Source organism: Lissotriton helveticus, chromosome 9 (assembly GCF_964261635.1).
Source record: "Lissotriton helveticus chromosome 9, aLisHel1.1, whole genome shotgun sequence".
NCBI classification, from domain to species: domain Eukaryota; kingdom Metazoa; phylum Chordata; class Amphibia; order Caudata; family Salamandridae; genus Lissotriton; species Lissotriton helveticus.
In genome coordinates this window covers 710,602,694-710,609,295 of record NC_136070.1, presented here as the reverse complement: position 1 = coordinate 710,609,295, position 6,602 = coordinate 710,602,694, and the positions used below count along the sequence as shown (strand labels likewise).

At 41.4% G+C, this 6,602-nt stretch overlaps 1 pseudogene; it reads right to left on the bottom strand.

Moving 5' to 3' along the window:
- Positions 1-4,503: 4,503 nt before the first annotated feature.
- LOC144781814 (profilin-2 pseudogene) lies at positions 4,504-6,266 on the bottom strand (annotated as a pseudogene).
- Positions 6,267-6,602: the final 336 nt, after the last annotated feature.

Sequence of the window (6,602 nt, the reverse complement as noted above, 5' to 3'; positions counted from 1 at the left end):
TCTAGAAGGACAGGAATTCGTCCTTTATACAGATCATGCACCCCTGGAATGGCTTGCACGCAATAAGGGACACAAGGACTGGATCCTCGGATGGTTCCTTGCCTTACAACCTTACAGATTCAACACATTTCATTGGAATGGCCAGGCCCAAACCAATGCAGACTTCTTATCTAGATGTCCAATGGAACCCTTTCTTGTAAACAAGAAAATAAGGAAAAGGGGATGTCGGAAGGGACCAAGTGAACGTGAGGCAAACCCAGGACCCCTACCACCTTACACCGAGGGAATCCCCTGGGAGAGAGAGTCACCATCCAAAAATCCGGGTAACTCTTGGTCCGGGTCTCTATTACAGGAAGCCAGAGGCGGGACCAAGGAACGCGACCAATCCGGACAGAACCCGGAAGAGGAAAAGGCCGAGCAGGACGTCGAACGCGTCATCATGAGATCCGGAAGAGAAGACGAAGGAGGAGCAGCGTGAGGACGCGAGGAAACGCGAGCGGAGAAAGTAGCAGAGCGAGACGCAGAACCAAAGGACTTCGCAGACAACAGCGGAGAAGCCGAGGAGTGGTCCGAGGAGTGGTGGATACCATCCTCCCCCCAGGAGGGCACAACTGCCGCCGTAACTCAGGAGATTTAGGCCCGGATGGTGAGTGGCCTTGCAAACGGGGCAGAACTGCTCAATCTGGGGAACCGGGAGGACTGAGTGGGAGCGGGGAGGACGGGAGGGGAGTGAGGTACTGAGCTAGGCGCCACACAGTGATAATCCCCTCAGGAAGTATGAACCCTGTTACCTGCCATTACTCATATTCTCCTCACCTGACTATCCTTTAACGACCTTTGAAAGTATTGAATAGGAACCTGAGCACGACCTTTGAAAGTATTGAATAGGAACCTGAGCACGACCTTTGAAAGTATTGAATAGGAACCTGGGCACTACCATCTGACTATTTCATAAGATCCCGAGCACTACTGTCTGGTTATCTTCTATTCCCCCTCACTCACCCTAATAATTGGCGACGTTCTGCTACACCGGGTGTGGTGGTGGTTTCCCCTTTCTAAAGAGTCGAACCTATCCAGGAGACCAAAACACTTACCGTCCTCTTTGGTTTTTTTTCTTCCGAGCATCCTGGGGGTTGAAGGACGTACCAGAATAACATCGGCTCCAAAGAAGACGCCAAGAACTTTGAATTCTAACTATATCATTCCCTGGATAGTGCTGTTCTGAAATAGTTCCCACAATTGACAAACTACTAAAGCCCCCTAGCTTCTATTTCCGCCCATCCCTCCCACATATAATAACTAACGTTATTATAATTTTCGGGTTTCTTCCTGCTCTGGTGAGGAGTGGGGTGGGTGGGGCTGAAATGGCCAGTGCATGGAGCAGGGGTAGGAGTGTTAAGTACACTCCCTAACCAGGATGCAGTACTCAGACCAATCATAATGCTGCTGTAAGGCAACGTTGTGATTGGACAGGGTATTCTGGGTAGCTGTGTGCTTCCTGTTGCTGCCAGAAAACAAGGGAGAAGAGGTGGCAGCACCCAGGTAAGGTAATTGTTTTTGTATTCTCCTCCTCGACTACCCTCCACCCCCGCACCCAGTAGCAGCGGATACTGTTCAGTTTTTGTTCTCAATCAAATGTAGTGAACACCAGCCTCTTCAGTGTCATTAATCACAGCTTCTGGCTCAGTGATCTCTGTTGTGATTTTTGATCTTTTTTCAATGACTCTTACAGTAGCACCACATGGCTAATTCCAGAGCATGAATGTTGGTTATTTTGAAGGGTTTACATCTGTTGTGAACACCAATTGTACAGAAAATGAGACTAGAGTGGAGCCACCAGGACCCTGAATCCTCACATGCATCACCTACTTATACTCAATCTGACAAAAAGAATTCTGTGCCAAAAAATCAAATGCATATGTTCGAAAAAGTTTAGAAAAATGTAAAATGTTATTTGTATTCCTGTTATATTTTTGCCCTCATTGGATATACTGCACTGTTGCTATTATTTGGTGAGAGGATATGGGTTACAGCCACAGGTGCCATCTTTCTAACGGGGAACCAGGTTCGAATCTCAGCGTCAGTGCGACAACCTGCGAATCTGGGTATATCCCTGTACCTAAAAAACAAAAAATTAATGCGTCCTTATGTAATGTAAATGGTGCTTATGTAAAGAACTGTAAAACCTTTTGCCCGAGATTGCTCTATATAAAACAGCAAATAAAACAAAAAAAGGATGGGCCTTTGTTTTCCCCAAATTTGTTTACCAAGATTTTAAGGAAAATATACAAAAGGAGACAAAGCAAAAGAAAATCCACCAAGTCCTCTATGTGCCAAGACAGAGTTTCTAAAAAGTGTATAAAATAACCTGGAGAAGCGTTAGGATTGCCATTTACAAGCACAATGAATTTCAACTCTACCAGCCCTCTCAGAACAATCATTCACTGCCTCTTCCTGTTCCTATTCAATACTATTATTAACATCTAAAGTTATCAATGAATTGTATCCAGATATTGGCCCTTCTGATATTTTGGGCAAAGGCAATCGGCCTGTTATTCTGTGAAAAATATGTGCATTTAATGTGAAACTATTCAAAAATCTTCTATGGATTTTGCACGTTTCAGGAGCTGTAACACTAGTCATTTCTCAAAGAGAAGGCATTCAAAAGTAGGTTTCTTTTTTTGCTTCCATTTTATGTGTTTTTAGGGTAACTGATTATTAAGTATTAAAATGATCTTCTCATTTCAGATGGGTTTGAGAAGTTTCCATAAAAGTACATTCCTTTTTTATTGAAGAAAGCAGATTTATTGGAGCTCAGATGTACAGTATCAGACCCCTGGCAAACGCCGGCCAACTGACCACTAGCCAGAGTTCTAGGGTTCTAGAATCATGCCAGATGTATTTCCATAAAAATCACATAACACCCTCCCCTTTCTCAAAACAAAACAAAAACAATATGACAAATACACAACATGGGAACACAATGATACATATATACACACACATAACTAACATTTTAATAAGCCCGATAAAATCAAGTGCAAAAATAATCATGGAATTTCTTAGGTCGGGACCTAACTCTTCTTCTTTCACCAGTAAATAATCCTGCATGTTTACCAACACAGTTCCATTTTGATTCCTCTGTTTTGGTTGGAGTTACCACAGTCCCCTCAGAACTAGCATCCCATTGTTGAAGTTCCAAATCACTGCACAATATGTTTTTTCTTACATTCCACCATTTTCCATCACTCATTCGTTCTGTGTATCATCCCACTTGAACCACCCTCTTGGTATTGGACCTTTTGGTACTTATTTTCCTGCCAGTAGTTCCTGCACACACACTCACTAGATTCCCTTCTATGTACACTCATGCTTTTCTTATCAATCTAACATTATGCCTACTTGCATTTTGAACTTGATATTTTTCAACCCTATCACACAACGCCTGATTATCCAAAAGAGAAAGATTCACTCTTTCCATTTATGCAGGGATCACAGAGGTACATGCTACTCTTCCTTTCAACAATAAAAAAATTATTTTCCTGTAACAGTGTGAGGTGTAGCATGATAATTCAACAGAATATTTTTTACTTCTTGTTTTCAACAGAAAATTGTATTCCTGCTTCCGAAATCCGCAGAATTTGGTGACTTCATGGGGGATATTCACAAGGACTTATCTCCGATTTATCCTCATCTTAATGCATCAAAAGTAGAGATATTTCATCTGTCTGCAAACAAGGTGTTTTAATAGTTTATGGCATTTTTTCAAATGCATATTAAATCAGATGAGTCAGACTGTATTCCAGATGTAAGAAAAAGTGCAGGGAAAGAGACAAATTAACAACAAGAATTTGCTTAAATCTGTACATAATCCACAAGGCCCAAACAATAAAGCAAATACTAGAATGGCCCTAAACGAGTGCCAATGGAAAAAGACAATCCTTACCGATCAGTTAAAATCCATCTTAGAACAGTAACGTAACAGTTCAAGTTCATTTTTATTACTATGGCACAGAATACATTTGAATTATCACAAGACAGCCAAGTCAGTTATTCCAACCAACACCATCTCCCATTTGTTCTTTTGTATAGAATTCTTTAATTTTTAAATGGGCAAGGTTAGTACCGCGATTTAACTGACAGTCTGGATACACGTTTCAGATGGCCAGAAGACAGCTTGCTCAAGTTTCTGCAGCACGGGTCTATCTTGTAGACCAAATGCAATATTGCATTTTGAAATAGACTATTTCAACAATTCTGAAAAACTACCAGCCTTCTTCCAAACATTGGTATTAAAGCAGCATTTTTGTTCATTACCTACAAATAAGCATTATAACAGTTTAGTGTCTCAACTACCAGTATACAGCTGGAGGTGGTAGTTACCCTTCTTAAAAGACACCAGTGTCGTATAAAATATGAAGCTGCAAATATAATTGGTCCTATGAAAAACTGAAATTGGACACACTCCAGATGGTTATATTGGGATAAGGAAATCCAGAATGGCAGAATTCAACAATTTATTGATGCAACAGGAGCTCACAAAAGTAACAATGCGCTGAGCTATGCATGATGGAATGTCCCTGGACAATAAACTTCATATATGCCAAAAAACGAGTTTAGGGATGACCGTTTTACAGCCGGATCACCCAAAGCTTTATTTTCAGAAAAGGCATCTAACAATTTAAATGTCATCCTTCAGTAATGCTTCATTCAGTACTGCCCATTTTGAAGTCAAAACGAGTCTGTGTGAGAAATTTCAATTGCAACCCACTGTCAGATGTCTTTACTCAATCTGACTTGTTGTTCTTTACAATTTTCTCCCAAGTCATACTATATGATAGCTAAAAGCTTTCCACTTTGGAAGTCAACTGTAAACAATAAGTACTGTGACAACAGTAAATGATTACGGGTTAGTATACTTAGTCACAGTGAGCCCAAGTGCTGAACGTAAAGTTATATACAGATACATTCTCCTTTGAAACTAGAACAGAAAAGGTGCTTGGGAAAGGGGCACTTGTGCAGACATACATTTGGGATTAATTACAAATGGAACACCTTTTCTTAAAATACAATGTAAGGAAAAGTAGGTAAATGAAGCATTTCTGCTGCAATAATATTTTTAAATGAAAAGGTTGTTTGGCATTTGATACTCAAAGTGAAGATAGTTGGACTTATCGTAGGAGGAAATGCATTTGCACCTTTTGAAGCAGTTTTACACTTGTACTGACAATCAAGAAGCAGATGTTACAAGCTATGAAGTGTGCAATACCATATTTAAGCTGAATACGAAAATGAATTTCAAGACATTGCACCTTGTTAAAAAGTAATTCAACATTGGTATTACATGGTTTAATCAACCAGGCACTGAATGAAAATGTAATTAAAATATCATGGACGAAAAAAGGGAGAAAAAAACAGATATGCATGCCTATTTCTCCCAACCATGCTCTGCAAAAGGAAGACTAAATGAGCCTTGTAATTGCTCAAGTGCAGAAAAGGCATGGATCAAATTATAGATTGTACAATCGGCACTTGTAGTGTTTCAAAACTTGTCTTAGTTGTCAGTATTTTATTGATTGCTAAAAGAAAGCAAAATTCAGAATCGGCATATTTCCTCCTGAAAATATCATGCAGCTTATCTTTAGTGTTTGCTGCAATAATGGTGCGAAAAATGAGATTTTGTTACATAGAGTGGTTCACGAACAAATGAACGAAAGGGTACTGTTGTGACATTAGAAAAATATGGGTAAATAAAAAAATATAACTACCATCTACAGTCTGATAGCATTGCGAACACAACTGGATGATGATGAACAGTTGCTAGGTAGATGGAGAAAGGCTGCTTAGCATCCAAGCTTGCCCAGGTATGTAGCCATTTCAAATGCTTTCTTGTTGAGCAGCCCTCCATGGACACCTTCTTTTGCCATGATAATAACCAATGCTCTTCCAGCTCTGCCAACAGAAATATTGTATGTTGGCTCACCACCTTGACTCTTCGTCCTGATGTCCATTGTGCAGTCATTGTCAATAAACATACTATCTCTGATCACAGAGCACTTCTTTCCACCAATAGTCAAACCGCCATTGAAAAATCCCTCACAAACTTTTCCTATCAGTACACCTATTTCAGCAGGCGTGATGTCTTTGAAAAGGCGCCCGGGCGTCGATGTCCACACGTATTTGGCGTCCACATAACCGACAATGGCGGCCTACTGGCAGCTGCCGTCCGCCATCAAGTTATCCACGTAGCCCTGCCAACCTGACATCTTCCGACGGAGAGGGTGCAGAGGGCAGGCCTGTCATTCCCGGGGCGGATGGGCTCCTGCGGCGCTGATGTGGGGGCGGCGCGGGCTACGAGCACAGGCGGTGGATGGGACAGCACGTCCGGTAGCAGTCTTAGCTCCGGTAGGAAGGATTGGGCAGTATATATTTAACAGCCCATTCACAAGCGGGTGCAAACGGCAGACATTGCCTGTATTCCCGCGATAACTGCACCAAAATGTATCCCCATGTTGGACACCAGCAACTAACCCTAATGAGATGCAGAGTAGGCAATCCCATGCAAAAACACACGAAAAAAATACACCACCACTTTCACAACG